The sequence below is a fragment of the Cervus canadensis genome, chromosome 4, assembly GCF_019320065.1.
Source record: "Cervus canadensis isolate Bull #8, Minnesota chromosome 4, ASM1932006v1, whole genome shotgun sequence".
NCBI lineage: Eukaryota > Metazoa > Chordata > Mammalia > Artiodactyla > Cervidae > Cervus > Cervus canadensis.
The window spans coordinates 78,281,719-78,305,513 of NC_057389.1; the positions used below are offsets into that span (position 1 = coordinate 78,281,719).

Here is a 23,795-nt window from a genome sequence, read left to right on the forward strand (position 1 = left end):
GGTAGGATGTCTAGCACCTCTGTGATAAGCCAATAAAAAACATCTTTGGTCTTAATTTTGGTGTGTGCATGCTCAGTCGCTTCAATCACGTCCGACTCTTTGAGACCTGATGGACTGTAGCTTGCCAGACTTTTCTGTCCATGGGATTCTCTAGACAAGTATACTGGAATGGTTTGCCATTTCTTCCTCCAGGGGATCTCCCGGACCTAGGGATCAAATCCACGTCTTCTACATCTGCTGCATTGGCAGGCGGGTTCTTTACCACTGGCACCCCCCCTGGGGAAGCCTTAATTTTGGTAATAATGTGTAATGAGTTGCTTGTTTCTGAGAAGTTAATGCAAACTAAAGTATTTTAAACTAGTAATTCATTCATTCAATAAATATTTGCCTGAAGCTTACCAGGTGTTCCTACTGTACTAGAAGCTAGAGATATAGCAATGACCAAAACACCAAGATACACACTTTCATGAAGCTTATGTTCTGGTGATATTTTAGTGAGTTGTGAAGGATATTTTCACTTTCTAATAAGAAACAGCAAATATTTGATCTGTAATTTAGCCAATAGGTTTACTTTTCTAACTGTCAGACCTTGGAGGCAGTTCAAGATGGCAAAATAGGAAGATCCCAAACTCACCTCCTCCCACTTGAAGCGATGAAGCTACAGCTACGTATTGATCAATTCCCTCTGAAAAAGACCTGCAAACTAGCTGAGTAAGTCCTCCGGAACAAAACTGTACTGAAAAATATACCACAGGGGTTCAACAGTAGATTAGATGATGCAAAGAAAGAGTTAGTGATCTGGAGAACAAGGTAATAGAACTCACCCAAAACAAAGCAGGAAAAAGAAAAAAAAAATTTTTTTAGTGAAAATTTCTTAAGGGACCTACGGGACAATATCAAGCAGAGTAACTTTTGCATCATAGGGGTCCCAGAGAAGAGCGAGAGAATGAGGCAGAAAACTTATTTGAAGAAATAATGGCTAAAAACTTTCCTAACTTGGGGAAGGGAATAAACTTCCAGATCTAAGGGGCCCAAAGAGTCCCAAACTATGAATTCAAAGAGACCCACACCAAGTCACATAATTAAAATGTTGTCAACAATTAAACAAAGAATTTTAAAAGTAGTAGGATAAAAACAACTTGCTCCATAGAAGAGAACTCTCAGAATACTATCAGCATATTTCTCAGTAGAAACTTGGCAAGCCAGTAGGGAGTAGCATGATCTATTTAAAAGCTAAAAGGAAAAAAAAATCTTCAAACCAAGAATACTCTACCCTGCAAGGTTATCATTAGAAATTGAAGGAGAAATAGAGCTCTCCAGACAAATGTACTCTTGCTTGAAAATCCCATGGATGGAGGACCCTGGTAGGCTACAGTCCATGGGGGTCTCAAACAGTCTGACACGACTGAGTGACTTAACTTTCACTTTTCACTTTCATGCATTGGAGAAGGAAATGGCAACCCACTCCAGTGTTCTTGCCTGGAGAATCCCAGGGACGAGGGGGAGCCTGGTGGGCTGCTGTCTATGGGGTCACACAGAGTCGGACACGACTGAAGCAACTTAGCAGTAGCAGCAGACAAATGAAAGCTAAAGGAGTTCATTACCACTAAACTGGAATCATAAGAAAAGTTAACAAGAATTTCTGCAAGTTGATTAAGACACTAATTAGTAACAAGAAAACATATACCTTCAAAAGATAAAAATCTCACTGGCAAAGTTGAACATACAATACAGGTAGTAAATTAATCACTTACAAAGTTAGTATGAAGGTTAAAAGACAAAAAAATAAAAATAAAAATCTAGAACTACAATAGCTAGTTAAGGGATATACAAAATAAAAAGATGCAAAATGTGACATCAAAAACATAAAACTTGGGAAGAAGTATAAAAATGTAGAGTTTTAAGTATGCTCAAACTTAACTTGCTATCAACTTAAAATAGACTGACATATACATGCACGTGTGTGTGTGTGTGTGTATAGGCTATTATATGTGAGCCTCATGGTAATCATAAAGCAAGAATGTATAGCATATACGCACAAAAAAATGAAAAAGGAATCGAAGTATAACATTATAGAAAATCATCAAAGCACAAGGGAAGAAAGAAACGTAAGAACAAAGGGATAGGGACTTCCCTGTTGGTCCAGTGATTAAGAATCTGCCTATCAATGCAGCAGACATGGGTTTGATCCCTGGTCCAGGAAGATTTCCACATGCTGCAAGGCCCCTAAGCCCATGTGCTGACACAACTATTGAGCCCACGCTCTAGACAGCATGAGCTGCGACTACTCAGTCCCTGTGCCACAATTATGAAAGCCTACATGGCCTAGAGCCCATGCTCTGCCACAAGAGAAGCTACCACAATGAGAAGATCATGCACCACAATGAGAGAGTAGCTCCACCTGCCACAACTAGAGAAAGCCCATGTGCAGCAACAAAGATCCAGAGCAGTCAACAAATAAATAAAATAAAGAATAAAGGGACAGGACTTCCCTGGTGGTCCAGTGGTTAAAAATCTGCCTGCCAATGCAGGGGGCACAGGTTCAACTCCCTGGTCCAGGAAGATTCGACATGCTGCGGGGCAACTAAGCCTGTGCACCACAACTACTGAACTCTAGAGTCCCCAGGGCACAACTGCTGAGCTTGTGTGCCGCAACTAAGGAATCCCTCATGCCCTAGAACCCACGCTCTGCAACAAGAGACGCCACCACAATGAGAAGCTTGCATACCACAACTAGAGAGAACCTGTTTGGTACAACTAGAGAAAACTTGAGCAACGAAGACCCACCGCAGCCAAAAGGGAAGACGAAGCACACAAACACACACAAAAGAATAAAGGAATAGAGAGGAACTACAAAACAGCCAGGAAACAATGAACAAAATGGCAATACGTATACAGCTATCGATAATTACTTTAAATGTAAATGAACTTAATACTCCAGTAAAAACATGGAGTGGCTGAAAGGCTGAAAACAAGAACCATCTACTTGTTGCTTAAGAGACTCATTTCCAATAAGAGGACACACAGAGAAAGAAAGTGCAGGGATAGAAAAAAGATGTTTTATGCAAATGGAAGCCAAAAGAATTCCGGGGTGGCTCTACTTTTATCAACCAAAACAGACTTTAAAATGACATCTATAAGAAAAGAAATAGATGGGCATTGCATAATGATAGAAGGGTCAATCCAGCAAAAAAGATGTAACATTTGTACTATCTATGCACCCAACATGGGAGCACCTTAGGATATAATGCAAATATTAACAGATCTAAAATGAGAGACATAGTAATACAGTACTACAAAATAATGAGGGACTTAATACCCCATTTACATCAATAGATATAGCTTTCAGATAGGAAAATCAGTAAGGAAGCCCTGGCCTATAACCACACATTGGACCAGATAAACTTAATAGATATCTTCATAACATTCCATCCAAAACAGCAGAATGCACCTTCTTTCAAATTGCACATAGAGCTTTCTCCAGGCTAGATCACATGCAAGTCCATGAAACAAGTCTCAATAAATTTCAAGAAAATTGAAAAGATAATCAAGCATATTTTATGATCTTTTCTGACCACAATGGTATGAAACTAGCAGTTACAAGAAAAACTTGGAAAAATTACAAATACGTGGAGATTAAGCAATATACCACTTAACAACCATTGGTCAATTAAGAAATCAAAGCAGAAAATTTAAAAAAATACCTTGAGACAAATGAAAAAAAAAATACACCATAACAAAATGTATTGGATGCAGCAAAAGCAGTCCTAAGAGTGAAGTGTATAGCCATATAGACCTTCCTCAAGAAACAAGAAAAATCTGAAATAATCTAACTTTACACTTAAAGGTACTAGAGAAACAAGAACAAACAAAGCAAAGAGTAGAAGGAAGAAAATAATAAAAATCAGGATGAAAATAAATAAAATAGAGACTAAAAATAGAAAAGAACAATGAAACTAAGAGCTCTTTCTTTGAAAAAATAAACAAAATTTTGATATTTTTATCTAGACCTTCTGAGTAAAAAAGAAGCCAAATAAATAAGATCAGAAATTAAAGAGAAGTTACAACTGATATTAAAGAAATACAAAGGATCCTAAGAGAATACCACTAATACTTCTATGCCAACAAGTTAAACAACCAATAAGAACTGAATAAATTCCTAGAAACATATGATCTTCTGAGTCAGGAAGAAATAGAAAGTCTGAATCGACCAATTACTAGCAAAGAGACTGAATCAGTAATCAAACCCAAAATCAAATCCCAAAATACAAAGCTCAGGACCAGATGGCTTCACTGATGAATTCTACAAAACATTCAAAGATTTAATACCTATCCTTCTCAAACTCTTCCAAAAAACTGAAGAGGAGGAAATGCTCCCAAACTCATTTTATGACATTAACATTTCCCTGATACTAAAACCAGACAAGGACCCCACCTGCCAAATAAAATCACAGGCTAATATTCCTGATGAATATAGATACAAAAATCCTCAAGAAAATATGAGCAAACTGAATCAACAATACATAAAAGGATCATACACCACAATCAAGTGGGATTTATTCCAGGGATGCAAGGATGGTTCAACATTCAAAAATATCAACATGATACCTTGAATTCACAAAATGATCACACAAAGACCTCAATAGATAGAGAAAAGTATCTGACAAAATTCAACACTCATTCATAATAAAAATGGCATTTTTTTTTTTTTTACAGAAGTGGAACAAATATTTCTAAAATTTGTATGGAACCACAAAAGATCATGTATAGCCAAAACAATTTTGAGAAAGAAGAACAAAGCTGGAGGGATCATGCACCCTGATTTTACACTATACTACAAAGTATAGTAATCAAGACAGTATGCTACTGCAAAACAACAGACACATGGATCAATGGAACAGAATAGAGGGCCCAGAAAGAAACCCACACATGTATAGTCAATTATCTACAGCAAAGGAAACAAGAATATGCAATAGGGGAAGAACAGACTCTTCAATAAATGGTCTCAAAAACTGGACAATCATATACAAAAGAATGAAACTGGACTGCTATTTTACACCATACACAAAAGTTTACTCAAATAGATTAAAGACTTGAATACAAAACCAGAGACCATTAAACTCCTATAAGAAAACATAATTGGAAAGCTCCTTGACATGAGTCTAGCAACCTATTTTTTGGAGCAGACTCCAAAGGCAATGCAAGCAAAAGCAAAAATAAACAAGTGTTACTATATCAAACTAAAGACCTCTCCACAGGAAATGAAATCATCAGCAAAATAAAAAGGCAATCTACTGAATGGGAGATGATATTTGCAAATCATATATTCAATGAATAGCTAATATCCAAAATATATGGTTGGCACTTGAACAACATAGGTTTGAACTTCACAGGTCCACTTTTCCATGGAGTGTTTTCAACCAATATATACTGCAGGACTACACAATAGGCAGTTGTTTGAATCTGCAGATGGGGAATTGTGGCTGTGAAGGGCTAACTCTAAATTACATGCCAATTTACAACCACATGGAGTATTGGTACCTCACCCTGAGTTGTTTAAGGGTCAACTTTATAAAGAATTCATACAACTCAATCACAAAAAACAACTGAATGAAAAAAATGGGCAGAGGATCTAAATAGACATTTTCCCAAAGAAGACATCCAAATGGTCAATGGGCATACGAAAAGATGCTCAACATCATTAATTATCAGGGAAACGCAAATCAAAACCACAGCAAAATATTACCTTACACCTCTTATAATGGCCATTATCAAAAGGACATGAAACAAGTGTTGGCAAAGATGTGGAGAAAAAGGAACCCCCGTGCACTGTTGGTAGGAATGTAAATTAGTACCACCACCAATGTGGAAAACAGTATGGAAGCTCCTGAATAAACCACCATATGATTCAGCAGTTCCACTTCTGGATATGTAACTGAAGAAAACAAAAACACTTATTCAAAAATATATATATATATTCACCCCTGTGTTCATTGCAGCATTATTTACAATAACCAAGATATGGAAACAATCTAAGTGCCCATCAATGGATAAATAAATAAAGAAGATGTATATATATTATCCATAAAAGATGAAATCAATTTTTTTATTTGCGACAACATGGATAGACTTTGAAAATACTATCCTAAATGAAGTAAGTCAAATTCCATATGATTTCACTTATATGTGGAATCTAAAAAACAAAACTCATAGGTCCAGAGAACAGGTTGGTGGTTACCAGAGAGGAGGTCAGTATGGGTGAAGAGGATCGAGGGGTACAAACTTCCAGTTATAAAATGAATAAGTTGTGGTGATATAAGTATAGTACAGTGACCACCCTCAGTGATATCATGTTGCACATTTGAAAGTTACTATAACATCTTAAAAGTTTGTATCACAAAATTTTGTAACTCTGTGTTGTGACAGCAACTAGACTCACCCTGGTGGTTGTTTCACAAGTATATGAATGCCAAAACTAATGTCATGAAACTAATGTCATGTTGTATGTCAATTATACTTCAATTAAAAAAAAAACTCAAATCTTGTCAGCCTCATAAATCATACCCTCCTAAAGTTCCCCTGATATTCATCACCCAGCTTATTTCAATACTTGAGTGACTCAGAGCTCTCTGCTTCACAGTGCAGACCATCACATTTCTATATATCCCATATTAATTAGAAAATCCTTTTAAAAAATGATCAAAAATTTCCTTCATCCTAGATTTCCCTCTGAAACTACATAGTGTTGCCACATAAAAGATGGAGGTGCTGTGAGTTCCCGGTCAGCGGTAAGATGTTAGCCTTAAAAGGAGAGCTTGGCTTCATTCCTGAGGTAGTGGAAAAGAAAAGCCTAGCTTTATATAGCTAAGTGGGCAGCACAGGGGCCCCCAGCTCTCCTACATTCTATAGGTGATACTTTTTCATTTTCAAGTTTACTTTCCGAGAATCTTGCCAATCAAAGCACTTTTTGTCTTCCACCAATTTCAGAGACTTAAAAAGTACCGTGAAGAGCAGCAGTAGAATAGGTACCTGCATTCCGTAGGCAGTTTTCACAGTGTCTTTTTATGGCATCTGAGAGAATCATTTTTTATTGAATAATGTAGTTCATGACAGTTTTGAAATGTAACCATTCAACACTTGTATTTTAGGTGAGTATACAGTAACAATAAAGACAGACACATACTCACGCACACACACCATACAGACGGGGTCGATCAAGATTGAATTTTCCCCTAGGATGAAAGTGAGGTATTTGTGTGGAAACAGGCAGGTCCCTACCCCCAACAAGTCCACAGCTAGAAGAGAAGCTTTATCTTTACTTCAAAAAGTTGCTGTTCATTACAGCATCCATGTCAGAGACCAATAAGAAAAAAAAAAAAAAAAAAGCACCAGGGAGAGTGATTACTGTGTTCCTCCAACACAAACAAATTGTTTTCCACAAACACAAAGCTTTGTATCCACTAGATTAAGCACGTTAACTATAACCCTGTCTCTGGGCCACATTGAAGAAGAAAAGGAAGAACAAGAGATTATACACACAACCTACATATAATATATATATAATGAATATTAGCTACCCCATAGTAAGGTTAATTGTGGCTTCTCTGAACACTTAATCTGCAAGCCGTTGATAAATCCCACCCTGAATAGAAGTGGCTCGTATTTAGGTCACACAAAGTCATTGCCGTTTTTTAATTTAAACCACGCACTAGATTAAAACACAAGAGTATTTCAGGAGGACAATTCCAAAGCCACAGCAATAGGCTGTCATTTGGCGTAAAAAGTTTCCACAGCACACCCCAGGGACATGTTAATCAAAGCTTTTTAATGGATTCAGTCTGATCTGTGACAGGCTTTGTTCCAAAGATGGCATTTGCTGGAGAGAGCTGCAAGTTATCAATAAGACACAGTAATTGTGGGGAGTGATGGAGCTGTGTTTCTGGGGCTTTCTACCATCCAGCTCTTTTTTTTTTTTTATCAGTTGAGGCAGAAATGTCTTGCCGTAGAAGTCAAGGCATGACTTGGTTTTTCCTTTAATCACCCAAAAGAGAATAAAGGGAAATTAAACAATAACAACAAAAAAACTGACCTTAATTTTTTTTTTTTTTTTTTTTTAAAAAGAACCCTCACACCACCTTCTTCTGATTCTCCTCCTTGTTAAATCTTTGTCTTAGACTTTTAAGCCAGGGCTGGGCAGCAAGTCTTTTAACCTGATCCAATAAATCTATTTTAACCAGAGGCAGCCTTGGGAAGCTCCTCTGTGGGCTGGTGCAGGGCCTTCTCCACCAAGGTCTCTGTTATCATTCTGAAATCAAAGCAGCCAGAGGCTAAATTAATGACAGAGGATCACGCTGATCACCTAGCAGGGATAGTTAGCTTTTTAGCCACTTAAGAAGGTTAAAATGCTCCCCGTCGGATGGAAAGCGTCTCGGTGCCAGTTCAAAACGGTCATGTCTTAGGAACTGAATGGTTACTTTCTTTAGTCAGTCACAACAGCCACTCTGGAAAACCAGAATCATTCCCTGAGTAAGAGACATGAGGGTGGTTAAGCGGGGGCAGGAGGGACACGGTATTCAGGCAGGAACCAGCCTCATTTATGGTGCCTTTCACAGCCACGTGGCCGCCTTCGGCTCCAGTGAAGTCCCTGAGCTCCTATGTCACCACTGAATGCCCCCACACCTGAATAGCCACTGTCGACACCTCAGAAACCAAGGAAAGAACCATCAGACATCCACAGCTCAGCCCGAGAGGACCTCTTCCTGTTTCCCAGTGTGTTAATGTCTATGAGCTGCTACCTCGGTTCCCCAGGCAGGAGGTCCGGCAGATTTATCAAACTCTTCAGCTAGATACACACTGCTTGCCTTTCCCCGTCTTTGACCGGGAAATAAAACAGTCTAGAGATACAAACACGGCGTAGAACACTTCTGACGCTGTGCCTCTTATTTACACACTCCATGTTTCCTGAAATAAGCCCAACCTCCTGAGTGGGCTCTTTAGGACGGATGACAAATGACTTTTCCAGTCTCGTTTCTTCTTCTCAGCCCCATTGTTGGACTTCTGTTGCTCACACAACACGTCTTGTAATTCCATCCCTCTTGTCTTTGTTTGTAACATTCCTTCAGCCTGAAATATCCTTCCCCTCATTCTCCACTTACCAAATCCTTAGCCCGCAGGCCCCATTCCAATGCCATCACCCTGGTGAGGTGAGAATGAGCCAAGACAAGGGACAGATCAACAGAAGACAGGGGCACAAGGGTCATGGTACCAGGGACCTGCGCTGTCATAAAGCTTTAGGGAGACGACTCAGCCCCCTGGGCAACAGGTCATGTGTTCTCAGAAGTCCATACTTGACTGCTTCCAAGCAAAAGCAAACCTCTAAAACTGAGTGAAGAAAACTAAGAAAGAAAAGAAACTAACCTGGGTTCTGCTGCTGTGACGGCCACACAGGGAGCACACTCAGAAGTCACTCAAGAAGCCATACGCCTGGCCGGGGGCTAGCATCCGGGGACGCAACACAGAATGAGGTCCTTGCTGAGACGGCAGGAGACATGGCTTTGCCTTCCAGGGTCCATTTCCCATCTTTGGTTAACAGCTCCTTGATTATCCTTGAAGACAGTGGTATTCCAACTTTGGGGCTTCCCAGTTGTCTCAGTGGTAAAGAATCCACCTGCCAATGCAGGAGACGCAAGAGACACAGGTTGCATCCCTATGTTAGGAAGATCTCCTGAAGAAGGAAATGACAACTTACTTCAGTGTTCTTGCCTGGAAAAATCCCATGGACAGAGGAGCTTGGCGGGTTACAGCCCATGGGGTCACAGAGAGTTGGACTCGACTGCGTGACTATGCATGCACTTTAGATCATTAGAATCATCTGAAGGCTCGTCAAACACATTGATAAGCCCACCCCCTTGCTCTTCTACCCAATAGGCCTGCAGTGGGGCTAGATAATTTGCATTTGTAACAAGCCTCAGGTGATGCGAATGGTGCTGGCCCCACCAGAGCACGGGCTGAGAGCCTCTGCTTTGGGAAACCATCCGATCCCCCTTTTTCTCAGTTGTGTGGAGTGCGGATTTAACGGCAGCAAGAGAAGAGGAAAGAAAGGAGACTGGTTAAGAGCTGAGTGCTCAGGTATTCAATAGAGATGACGAGGGTCCAAACTGAGAAAGTGGATGAAGGAGTGAAGAGAGAAAAGAGAAACTGCACATTGACTAACCAAATTTGGGAATGAGAGAGAGAAAAGAGTCTAGAATGTCCCTACATCTTGGGCTTAAGAAATTAAGAGACTCATATCCCAGAGGGTCTGTTTTATAAGAAGAGGCCTGTGCTGGACAATTGGTAAGAGGAAGGAGACAGTGAAGCTGAAAAGTTGATACATGAGGAACCATGGGGATAAATAAGCAAAGACTGTGAGTGTTTAAGAGGACAGGACTGGCTTATACCCCGGGACACAGGGAGGGCTATGGAAGAGGGCGAATGAAGATCCTTTTGTGGACAGAAAGTTAAGAAATTGGGGGAATTCTCACTCAATATTTCATGAGATAGAAGTTTCTGGGATTAGACGTTTGAGGAGAGAAGCTGGTAAGGGAAGCAGAAGATCAAGCTGACTAGAGACAAGGGATGTTTCTGAGAAGCACAGAAAGACTCAAGTGACAACCCAAATCATATATCTCAGATCACTAGGCTCATTTGAGCCTTATAACAACCCTTCAAGCTTCCAGTGGAAGTTAAGCTCAAGCAAGGTCTCATAGCTATTAAATGGTGGACCCAGGTAATGAATCCAGGTCTACTGATTTTCACAATAGTTAAATAGTTTCCTGTGTAAGGCAACTAGTTGTTATCTAAAACAAAAGGACATGCTTTTCTGGGAGGAAGGGAAAGGATCTGGATTCTCTCTTGCTCTCTCTTTCCACAGGTGACCAGAGCCTGCTCTGATCTGAATGTTTGCATCTCCCGCTCCCCACACCCCTCCCCCCCCACTCACCAAATTCATATGCTGAAATCCTAATACTCAGAGGTAATGGTATTAGCAGGTGGGGCCTCTGGGTAGTAAGATGGTCAGGAAATTGAAGCCCTGGTGAATGGGATAAATTATTTTTATAAAAGACCCCACAGAGCCTCCTGGCCCCCTCTTCCATGTGGGGACACAAGGAAAGGTCTGTAACAGAGCAAAGGGCCTCACCTGAGCATGGGACACCCTGATCTCAGACCTCCAGCCTCCAGAACTGTGAGAATTAAGTCTCTGCTGTTTACAAATCGGTGTTATTTTCCTGAAGCAGCCAAAATGGAGTAAGAGTCGCAGTGAAGAAGCTTCTCCACACGTGTTTCTTACAGCTCTCTGCACGCACAATGTCACATTTCAGGAGCAGTATGAACCCTTGCCTCGTACTCTAAATAACTAACAACCCACCACCAGGGAGCTTCCTGGGTGGCTCAGAGGTTAAAGCGTCTGCCCGCAATGCGGGAGACCTGGGTTCAATCCCTGGGTCAGGAAGATCTCCTGGAGAAGGAAATGGCAACCCACTCCAGTATTCTTGCCTGGAGAATCCCATGGACAGAGGAAACTGGTGGGCTACAGTCCACGGGGTTGCAAAGAGTCGGACACGACTGAGCGACTTCACTTTCAGTTTATCATAAAAGTCTCCAAAACAAAATTTACTTTAGCTACTATTTAAAGTCATTTAAAGTCTAAGCCAGCAGTCCCCAACCTTTTTGGTGCCAGGAACCGATTTCATGGCAGACAATATTTCCACTGACTAAGGGTGAGGGTGGACAGTTTCAGGATGATTCAAATGTATTACATGTATTGTGCAATTTATTTCTAATCTAAAGCAGTGGCTGATCTGACAGGAGGTACCCAGTCCTCAGCCTGGAGGTTGGAGAACCCTGGTCTAAGCAACAGAGCCTCTCTGTGAAACCCTTTCCTTCCACAAAGTAAGATGCTACATTTCCCCAGAGGTGGAAAGCATCACTCTAGTCCATTTTAGATGCAGACAGATCCCATTTCAAAGCATGTCTCATAATGGCTGTTGGATCAAATAAAGGCCCTCAGCACAATGTTCTCAGCAGCCTGCATGGGCCTGCCATGGTAGAGAGCAAGAGAACATATTCAGAGTAGGTAGGGTTACACAGCCCTGGTGTAGAAAAGCTTCCTGAATGGGTAACCCGAGAAGATAACATATATAGAAACACAAACCTGTTCTCAGAACCAACCGGATTTGTTTTTGTGTATAGGTGGAAAAATTTGATTCTGGGAACAGATGCTTTCATTTTCCCAAAGTAAAAACAAGCACCTGCCATTCACCCACCCACCCCCTACCCACACACACTCACACAGATATGTGCATACATGATATACCTCACACACATCCTCACAAAACTAGGAGTCAGGAAATGTCAAGAACACTAAAAGCAATGTTGATCAGTTTGCCACAACTAACTGTGATTTTTAGTCTGCAGGAAAAAAAAAAAAACTAGTATGGAAATAACCGACTTGCCATCTTCAGTTATACACAGCAACAGAAATGTTGGCCTCCTTGGGAACTGTGGGACCATGTCTATGACAGTCGCTGGGAGCACAATGCTTCTGGAAGCACAATGTCACCTCAGCAGGCTACCTTATCACACAAAGACCTGCGGGCCCAGTCTTCTACTTGCTCAGAATAAATCGCAACCAGACACTTTGTCTCCAGTCCCCAACTGGTGTCTATTTCATTTTGCAGCTAGCTAGTACAGCAGTCTAATAGGACCAAAGGATAATCAGTTCTTCCTCAAATTTTAAGAAGAGCCTCCATTAATGTAACTACCACCACGAGACTAACAGTCTTCTAATTCAACCCCTAAGCTTAAAGTTTATGAGAATATCCTTAAATTTAATAGTTTAAGAAGATTTCCAGCAACTGAATACAGCAAGAGAAGATCATGCAATTAAATGCAGTGGTCAGATTTTCAACTCAGGATTTCAAACCTCAGATGGGGACTCCATACCTCTTCTTGCCTCTAGCATCCCACAGTTCCTTGGCCCTCACTCTCAACTGGCAGCTTTACTGCATACTTCATTAAGAAAACAGAAATGTAACAAGGCCACTAGTGCAGGGATATTCACAAAGCACTGTTTTTAATTATAAAAAATCAGATGTCCATAACTTGGAGAAGAAATTAATGCATTATGGTATATTAACACAATGGAATGCAGTATAGCAGTAAAAAGGAATGAACAAAATCTACACACATTAACATGGACAAATTAATAAACACACTGTTGAATGAACAAAGCAAGTTCCAGGCTTTAAGAAAACAAACAAACAAAACGGAAACAGAAATAAAACACAAAGCCTTCATCTTACCACCCCTAGCCCACATTCCCACTCTGCTCTTCTTTCTTCCTGACCACTAAAGACCTCCTCTCACTAAAGGCAAACCTCTCTATTCTCCCATCTGATCACTTCTCCAGGATTTCTCTCCTAAAGTCACCTTCTACTTCTCCTGCATCATCAACCTCCCACTTTCAGATGGGAAATCCCCACTGGAGTTTCTCTCTCATTGAAAGAAAACAAAATCAAACATCTTCTCCCCATATGTCTGCCCAATCCCTCTACAGTCCTTCCCAGTAAACCCTCTCAAGGGTGGTCTACAAGTGCTATCTCCACTTCCTCATCATAGCACTTTCTCAAGACCCCACTCTGTCCTCCTCCCCTCACTCCCGCCAAAACTATCCTCACTGAGGTAGCCATGGAATTCTATTTCACCAAACCCAATGGATGCCTTTCCAGACCTTTCGGTGATGCTCCAAATACTGATGTTTTCTCCCTCATGCTTGCCTTTGTTGGTCTTATATTCTCTCAGAGTTTCCCTCCTATCATACCACATGCTTCTTCTCAGTCTCTTTTCCTGATTTCTCCTCCTCTGGCTGACCTTGAGGATCAGCCCTGGATCTTGTCTCCCTTCCCAGATGATACTTATCTACACATGTTTCAAAATCATCTTTTGCTAATGACTTGCAAGTTGATGTATTTAGTTGAGATCTCTCCTCTGAGCTCGAGACTTGTGATTCTAACTGTCTAACTTATGTCTGTACTTGTATTTCCAATGGACAATTTAAACTATGTCAGTAACAGAACTCTTGACAGTTTCCCACCAAAACTTTTTCCAACTCCTCTAACAGGTCTTCCAGTAATTTCAGTAATAACAAAAGCTGGTGTGTATTCAATGCATGCTAAGTGCCGGTAAGCAAGCCATCTACTGTTTAACCTCCTTTAATGCTCGTAGCATTCCTATGGAATAATATTTTTATTATTCCTATTTTATAGAGGAGAAAACCAAGGCACAGAGAGATTAACTTTACTAAGGTCAAACAGCTAATAAGAATCTTAGATGAGATTAGGAGCCAGGCATTCTAGCCCAAGGGCCAATGCTTTTATGCAATACATTATAGTATCCTCTCCCCAGAAACTCTTAAAAGTTTCATTTATTAGTCTTTTCCCTAAATCCCCTTATTCTCAGTCATCAGTTAGTCCAATTAACTCCAGTTCTACAGGATATTATGGAACCCTCCACTTCTCTTCATATACTCTACCACCATTTTGGTGTTGCGTACAGCCTCCTAACTGATTTAACCTCACTTTTTCTACCTCTGAGCCACTCACCATGTTACTCAACTCAAGTTCATCTGTTGGCCACTCAAAAACCAATAATTGGGAGGCAAGTGTCAGTAGAAAGGAAAGATGCTTCAATCAACAAAGCTAGTAGTCTTGGGGGAAGTTGGACTCATGTGCCAAGACCAACTCTGAGCATTCTGCTCAGCCATGACAGCTTTTAAAGGGAAAAAGGGGAAAGAACCTCAGTGAATCATTAAGGCGTGAGGTTGGATTCTGCATCATTCTCCATTTTGTGCAGACTCTTCAGTTTCTATCTTGCCTGCATGATCTGCCAGCAGGATTCCTAAGGGGACTAATGGGGTTAGGGAACCAGTCACTCTTTAACTCGTTAATCTTCATCCTTACTTCTTTTAATCTAGGAAAAGAATCAACAGGTTAGTCAAGGCATGGTGTGCATTCAGGAGAGCATAAGTCAGGAGTTAGGTGAAATTGCCTAATGATCTCATTCCTATACTTAGGTTTTTACAAGGTGAGAGTGGAACAGAAATGGGCAAAGAGCAAAGGGGCAAAAGAGATATTTTCAACCATGGATGGACAGGCATAATAAAAAGGGGAAGATCATATCGTTCTGAAATTTAAAAACCATCAAAGGCATACCACTGCAGTTAGACAAAAATCTAATGTTCTCATGGTGCCCTCCAGGGCCCTGCATTTCCCTCCAACTTCTTCACAAGCCACACGTCCCCACCTCACAGTTCCTCACCCCTACTGGCCTCCTTTCAGCACCACAAATGCACCAGGCTTCCCCCTCCTCCTTATGTGGAGTGCCCATCCACCTGACTGCCTCCTGCCCACCATTCAGATCACTCCTGGGAAAGGGTCCCCTTCAACACTCTACCTGAAGTAAGGTTCTGGTGGATGCACTGTTTGTTTTTCCATTTTCTTGGTTTTCTTTAAAAAAAAAAAAAATCCCCTCTCCCAAGAAGCTCCACAAGGTCTGACCCAGGTCTTTCTTGTTCCTTACGAAAATGCTCATGTTCAGGACAGCACCCAGCAGAGTTGAGCCCCTCAGTAAATCTTAAGTAATTAATATACTGATTCTTGTCTTTCAAAGTATCTTAAATGGATCAGGAATCTCAACTTTTAAGGTTCCATTGTTCCTGAAAGGGAGACTGATTATTGTGAATCACAAGAAATTTAGAAGTACTTATTCCTGAAAGAACTAAAAATAAAAGGGGGGAAAAAAAAAAGAATTTCCTTAGATGAACAGGAATGTAAATTGTTGAGGGAAGTTTAGCTCAGCAGAAAAAATAAAATTTGTGTTCATTGCCTTTATGAGCTAATGGGGTATATGGGATCCTCTCAACCTGAAAAGTGAATAAGAAATTTAATTTTTTTTAAATGTTTAAAATCCTAGTCAAAGATTATAAATTCTCTAACATAGGAATCATGTGGAGAGTTATTAATAAATAGTATACTATGAATAAGACGTAAATGCATCACCTAAACTGTTAGACTTCCTGAAAAAAAGCATGAAGTTGACTTTGTCCCTGAGGTTTCTGAGTTTCTCAGTGAAAACAAGAGCATTTGTTGCCATTTATCAAGACCTCCACTTTAGACTTTCTAACAGACAGTGAGAACAGCACTACTGATATTTGCTGGGTTCAACGATGACTTTGTCAGTGTCATCTTGGGGCCAGTAAATTCGGCAGAGACAGCTTAAAGACATAATGTGCTGCTCTGTTATGGAATGCTGCATATCTCGGCCAGCATCCTGGGCTGCCTTGTCTATTTGCTACATTGTTTGATATTGCACACCCAAAACACTCCACTTGCTCATTCACTAACTCATGCATTGACTCAGAAAATATGTCTTGAGAATCCAAACTATGCCAAGCACTGACCCAGAGGTTGGGGGTCAAGCAGGGAATAAAACAGACAAGGCCCTGTCTTATAGAGCTTCTACCTCATAGAGGATGGTAAGGATAAGTACGTTAACAACCTAAGAAACTCTGAAGAACATGAAGAAAATAAAACAAGGAAACAAAAGAAATGAGTGAGTGGGGCCCTGTTGGGGTGAGAACTGTGTACAGAGATAGAACAGAATTTGGGGTGCTCAGAGGTGGACTCTCTAAACAGGCTACATTTGATCCAACGGAGAACCATGCCAGGCAAAGCACCACCGAAGATTCAGGCTCATCTGTGCAAGTCCTCGTAAAATCTGGTTTCAGCAAGAACCCTGCTAAGTCAGTTTAACCAGAAACCCCTCTCCTTGATATCTGGTCACCCTCGGTATGTGATCATTTATCATCCACCAACCCCAGGTGATGTCTGATCATCTTGGCCTGTCTTCAGTAAAGAATCTTGTTAGGTCAGTGTAGCCAGAATTCCCCTTACCCTTGGTGTTCTCCCTGAGTAATTTTCAACCCCTGGGCCCTGCCTCCTTGGCTATAACATTCCCACTTGTCCAAGTCCCAGCTCTTGCCCCCATTGTAAAATCCCATTGTATTCAACCCTATACTTAATGAGATGGTCCTGAATAGAATCAGTGCTACCAACTTTAACAAGTGTCATTGCGTTTTCTTTTCTTCCTTTACCAAAACAAATGGCCAGTGGCCCAAGGTCACGTTGGTTGACACAGTAAGTGGTGTGTAGAGATATCAGGAAAGTGGGTCCAGGCCAGACCAGGTGGAAAGTCTGACCCAGATATTCTGACCCTGCTTCTGCACTGTGGGTACATGCACCCTGAAAGGCAGGCATTTTGGTTTCTGTTTGAGTTAAGCCACTGCTCCCACCTGTCCTGCTTTGCGGAGCACAGAGGGTGGGAGTAGGATGAAGTTCACTCTGGACAGACTGTGCTTCCCAGTGAAGGTCAAAATCCTATCAGAGATTTTCCCACATGATTTTCTCTTTTGGGTCCTGAAACTGTTCCCTGCACTTTCCCCTTCAGGCCTGGGGGTGTCATAGCTCTGCACTCTCGCTATTCTTTGCAGTGAGGCTCTCCCATCTTTAGCTGCTTTTCCAAAACTCTGTCTCAGACCTCCTAGAAATTCTCATTAAACACCCACCCTGTGAGGGAAGTTCTCACCAGGACCTTGACTGAAGGATTGTAACCTAAAAATACTACCCAACCACTTGCTGTCTTTCAGCAGTTACCTTTCACCTCCTCCTTATCCTTCGTAAGCCACCTGCTAGAAGCTGGTTCTTCTAAGTGGCACGTAACTCCATTCAACATTGCTTTGGGACTCTTCAGAGGTTTCTCGATTGATTAAATGTCATTCAGCATCTATGGTTCCCTTTCTTTGCACAAAGCTTCCTGGTGATCATAGCTCTCTTTAGGGTGATGCAAGTCATCCCGAAAAAATGATTCAGGGTGGAATTTTTGAACAGTGAAAGGCAGTGTGGTACAGAAAGAACACTGGATTTGTAGTTTAACTATGTGACTCCTGGCAAGTTGATTTCCTTATCTTTAAGATAGTAATAACAACAATGTACAGTGATAAATTTATTCATCAACACCACAATGAAAACTCCACTCCGTTCTGAGGAAGAACCCATCAGTAACAGCTGATCAATCTAGCCTTAAATTCTTCACTTCATTGTTTCTGAGACACAAGCTATAAACAAAACCCAGGAAGACTCTTGTTTTGGTCACTTCTTAAAATGGCAATGCCCTCAGAAATGTTAGAATACAAAGGTTACTACATCAACCAGTTTGGTCTGCTATAACCAAATACTACAGACTTGGAGGCTTAAATAATAGATATTTCTTTCTCACAGTTCTGGAGTCTCGACATCCAGTACCAAGGTGCTGGCAGATTCAGTTTCCAGTGACAGCTGTCTACCTGGCTTGCAAATGGCTGCCTGCTCATTGTGTCCTCACGTGGTGGAGAGAGTGCTAACATTCTCCCTCTTCTTGTAAGAGCACCACCAGTCCTATTGGCTGTGACTTCATCTAACCTTCATCATCTCCTTACCAGCACTGTCTCTAAATATAGTCACATTAGGGGGTTGGGGCTTCAACATAAAAATTGGAGGGCTATGGGAAAGACACAAATATTCAGTTCAAAATAGTTATCTAGACCAACTACATGATAATCATTACCAAAATACTAATTCTCTTGGGACCAGGAACACAGAGATGACTTAGAATTTCATTAGATTCAAAACTATTTTCCTCTGTTATACATAATGGAGTATGTTGAAGATTATACTTAAAAGCATTAAGTTAGGTCTAGTGATCATTTGGAGAAGGCAATGGCAACCCACTCCAGTACTCTTGCCTGGAAAATCCCATGGACAGAGAAGCGTGATAGGCTACTGTCCATGGGGTTGCAAAGAGTCGGACACGACTGAGCCACTTCACTTTCCTTTCCTTTCACAGTGATCATTTACATGAATTAGACCCTGATGCTGGGAAGGATTGGAGGCAAAAGGAGAAGGACGTGGCAGAGGATGAGATTAGATAGCATCACTGACTCAAGGGACATGAATCTGAGCAAACTCCAGGAGATAGTGAAGGACAGAGCAGTCCATGGGATTGCAAAGAGTCAGACATGACTTAGCAACTGAACAACTACATATAAACTAATTGCTTACTTAGAATATATGCACAAAACTAAACCAAAAAGCCAGGCTTCAATTTATCGTGATATCTAAAAATTTAAGTATCAAAGGTTGCTATGGCTTCACTACAACTTTAACCAAAAATCTTGACCAGTATGAGAAGTATTTTTGCCACATCTTTCTGTCATTGCATTCATGCTTTCATAAGGGATTAAAATTTTTTAACCATTAAAAAAATGCAAGAAACTAAATTTACATAATAGAATACTTTATAGCAGTTCTAAGTTAACCAGATTGACATATTTCAATGTGGATAAATCTCAAAAACAAATATGAAATGAAAAACAAAGATTCCAGAAGAATATATCTGCACTCTGTTCCCTCAACCTTCTTTTCCGCCATGATGAGTATAACCTAAGATAAACATTACAACTAACACTTTGTGAAACCCAAATGGCATGTTCATGGAGCTTATTATTATTTTTTGAACTTCTCTGAATTTTCAAAATATTCAAAATTAAAAATAAAACATTTTAAGAATAACAAAGTAATATACATCAAGACAATAAGGCAAATTATAATAAAAGATACAGAACTAGAAATTACATTTGGAGAAAACCCCAAATACTTTCTCAGGACATCAGTGCTCAAGGATCCTGAATCAGAATATCAGTCTCTTACCTAAAAAGTATGGAAAAAGAGCAGAATTTCACAGGTTTCTTTCTTAAGGTTTGAAGGATGTTAATGTGCTTTTGTAACTTCAAGGATGGTGAGGAACTGAGGGTGAATATTGGATAAGATAGAGTATGGTATTTCCCAGTTCACATGCATTTTAGGAATGAATGCCTTTGCCCACAAATGGATCAGACCATGGAGTGGAAATGACACCTGCCAAACACAAATACTTTTGCTGACTTTTTCAACTCTTTGCTATATTATCTAGCATGGTAGTTTTCAATCATTTTGGTCTCAGAATCCTTTACACTCTGAGAGAATTATTAAGGACCCCAGGGAACTTTTGCTTTATATGGGTTATACCTATCAATATTTATCCTACTGGAAATGAAATCCACCCATTACATGTCAACATTTTTTAAGTGAAAATAACTGTTTTCAAAAACCATGAGAAGAGTGGCATTGTTTTACATTTTTTCAAATCTCTTTCACATCTGGTTTAATGGAATACAGCTATAACTTCATGTCTGTTTCTGCTTCTATTGCAATATGATTTTTTGGTTGAAGTTCATGGAGAATAATATCTTCACACAGCTATTCCTTGGAAAAGGAGGCTTTTTCAGAAAATTGTAAGAATTCTTTTATACTACACCAAAACTCAACAAATAGCAGTTTTTAGTTTCAATAAGCAATGCACTCTTTAAAATTCACTGGTCTACCTCATACTTTGAATGGATATTTAACTCATTCATAATTTTGTAATATACACTGGTCATTTGGAAGTGTTTTGTTCCCTGGAGTATGCAGATCTTCCCAAGATTGACTTATTTCATTACACAATGTCAAGTAATCACATTTGTTAATCATCAGTATGGAAAGCCCAGATCTTATGGAAAGCCCCTTAAGTATGTGGAAGCTGTCAAGCTCACAGGGGAAATACACATTTTCCAAAATTCTGACTTTTCTTGAAAGCTCAGATTTACCACTGGCAAGAAATACTGGCAGATGTTTTTCCTGAAGTAACAGACTCACTTTGCTCATTTTTCAGAAATCATCTGCCAAAAGCCCAAGCCTGAATAACCATGGTTTGTCTATCACTCATTATCTCAGATAAAAATGATGCTCCAGGAAAAAGGAGATAGTTCAGCTCACAATTCAAACAATCACACAAGTGCTTTTCCTCAAGACAACCACTGTACTTCCTTCAGTTGCAGAGGTGCTTTATACGTATGCTTGTCACATAGAACATTAAAAGATGTGTATTCAGAGTCAAAATTTAATAAAAAAAATTATTAGTTTTACTGCTTCATCAAAGACATTCTCAAAGAAATTGGAGATTTTCTTTTTTTCAAATTACAAGTAGGTGCCAGTGAAGAATAACTATTAGTATAGTGTGGTGCCATTATCAGGATTGATACTAAGGTACTTTTACCCACCATTGCTTTTCTAGCATCAAGACAAATATCAACACAGTGGAAAAGGCAAGTATTATCATTATTATAAAAATACTTTGACATCACAACCTCCTAAAAGGACCTTGTGTGTGTGTATGTATTAGTCATGCAGTCATGTCCGACTCTTTGTGACCACAGGGCCCACCAAGCTCCTCTCTCCCTGGAATTCTCCAGACAAGAATACCGGAGTGGATTGCCATTTTCTACTCAGAAAAGGGCCTTTGGAGCTCTCATTTACCTGAAGACCCTGCTTTGAGAACCACTAACATAGGACTGATGTAGAACATTACAAAGATAATTTAAATTATTTGAAAAATTAAACAAGGGTAAATGCCTTTGGCCGTTGCAAACCCTTAAAAAACTAACTCACTTGCTTCTAAATTGAAAGGAATTCAAAACAAAATATATCTCCTTGACACCTTTGTCTATGACAGCATAACCTCATTTAGACTTTTACATTTTTTCAAAGATAAAGACAGTAACATCCAATATGAAGAATTTTAATCACAGAGAACTGCCAGAGGTGTGAAAAAGAAAATTGTGCAACTTAAATTCTCCATTTAAGTGGTTTTGTATATAAGATTTTATAGTTAAGTATCAACTCTAACATTTATCTATTAGTAATATCAGCTATTTGTCAGGCATTATAATATGCACTTTAGTCTTCAATTTATATTTACCCTTTACAACTCATCAGATATTGGCACATTTTACAGCTAAGAAGGTTGAGGCATACACAAACACAATCACTTTTTAGGAGTTCCACAGTTCTGAAACCATTATACAAGTCTTCAAATTGAAAGAGCCTAATTTTTGCCCTTGTCCCCAAAGATGGGGTAATGGCAATGAGTAACAGGTCCTCAGAAGAGCCTTACAAAAGCCCATGAGATGAAGCAGCCAATGAAAACAGCCTCAGGGTGACAGGACCACAGAGCCAACAGACAGTCAACAATTACTCATCTGTATCCAGAAATACAAGCTTGTCCAAGAGTAGGGATTTCATATGAACACTATAATCCTTAGATAGAACAAAACCCACAAAGCCAACTTTGAATGCTTGCTGGGGAATAACATAAACATTAAAAAAAAAAAAAAAAAATGAAGTGAAGGACGTGCCACTGTGCCATCAAAAGGAGAAAGTGAAAGTCACTCAGTCATGTCTGACTCTTTGCAACCCCATGGACTGTAGCCTGCCAGGCTCCTCTGTCCATGGGTAGTCTCCAGGCCTGAATACTGAAGTGGGTAGTCGTTCCCTTCTCCAGGGAATCTTCCCAACCCAGGGTTCGAACTCAGGTCTCCTGTATTACATGCAGATTCTTCACTGTCTGAGCCACCAGGGAAGCCCATCAAAAGGAGAGAGGAGTGCAAACTTACCGAATTGACATCCTAAAATCACTCCTCAGCTTAACACTCATTGTTATCCTCATAAAAGACCTTTGCCATCATAAAAATGTGTTTCTTAAGACTCAGACTCCATCATCTTCCAAGACAGAAGATCAAAGAGCTTCCTGGTACACTGAGTATTGGAAAATTCTTTCTTCCATGTGTAGGTTCTGCATCAAAACAGATGCAGTGGGAAAAGCCACATCTCAGTGCTTTCGGGACCTGATGAAGCTGGACACGTCTGGTTGAGTGGGGGTACTGCAGATGTCTCTCCTGTCATGGAGAATAATCTGCCTGCCCAGGGAGGTGGAGCCCAATCACAGCAGAGGACGATATGTGGAAAGCATTTCCCTGAAGGAGGGAGAACTAATTCACCCTGTTACCTTTCTTCTGTCGAGGAAGGCTGGCAATTTGAGAACCCATGTCTAGATCCATTTTCTACGTGAAAAGGAAGCCTTCTGCAATAAAGCAGACATTTTGTCATCTTTTAACAAGATGTCCATTTTATTTTTAGAAACACACATAAGAGAAGTGAAGACAGGGAAACTTCTAACAGGTTCTCTTCTGTTCAGTAAGGCCAGGAAACAAGACAAAATTATACCAGTACACACTGGTCCCCTGTAGCTAAAAATATACATGGTTTTTCTTGAGGCTTTTAAGGAATGGCATCAAGCAGCCCTACTGTGAATATTATTTAGTTTAAGACTTAGATATAGGGAAAATTTGATTTTATTTAATCCTTCTCTATTTGGAGAAGCACTTATGATTACTGCTATATGCAACAGCTTGTTTTAATTCATTCTTTCAATTTTAAAAGCCATAGGAATATATCAGAAATGGCCAAATCATGAATAAGTTATTTACTTTATTCTAAATGTAACTAGACCTAAGGAGGCTTTGCTAATTACTGGTATTGCAGTGAAGCAGAAATCTGTTCAAATCTCATTCAGGCAGTGGATGAGATAAAACATTAGTTCCGTGGAGTTGAGCACTCTGGAGATTTACTCATTTTCCTCAATGCAGTAAATGTCGGCATTTTAGGTCTCCTGGAATATCCTGAAGCTGGCCTAATAACACATCTGCTGTGTTTATTTTTGAACATAAATGGCACTCAGAAGTATGC

The 23,795-nt window shown here is 40.1% G+C and overlaps 1 long non-coding RNA gene across 1 annotated transcript in view; it reads right to left on the minus strand.

The window, feature by feature from the left end:
* The window catches only part of LOC122440098, an 85,289-nt gene extending 62,247 nt beyond the window's left edge, over window positions 1–23,042 (minus strand). Inside the window, exons 1-2 of the long non-coding RNA XR_006269047.1 lie at window positions 22,664–23,042; window positions 9,418–9,724 (exon numbers count right to left, since the gene is read on the minus strand). This is a non-coding gene — a long non-coding RNA (uncharacterized LOC122440098). The remainder of the gene's footprint in view (window positions 1–9,417; window positions 9,725–22,663) is intronic.
* Window positions 23,043–23,795: the final 753 nt, after the last annotated feature.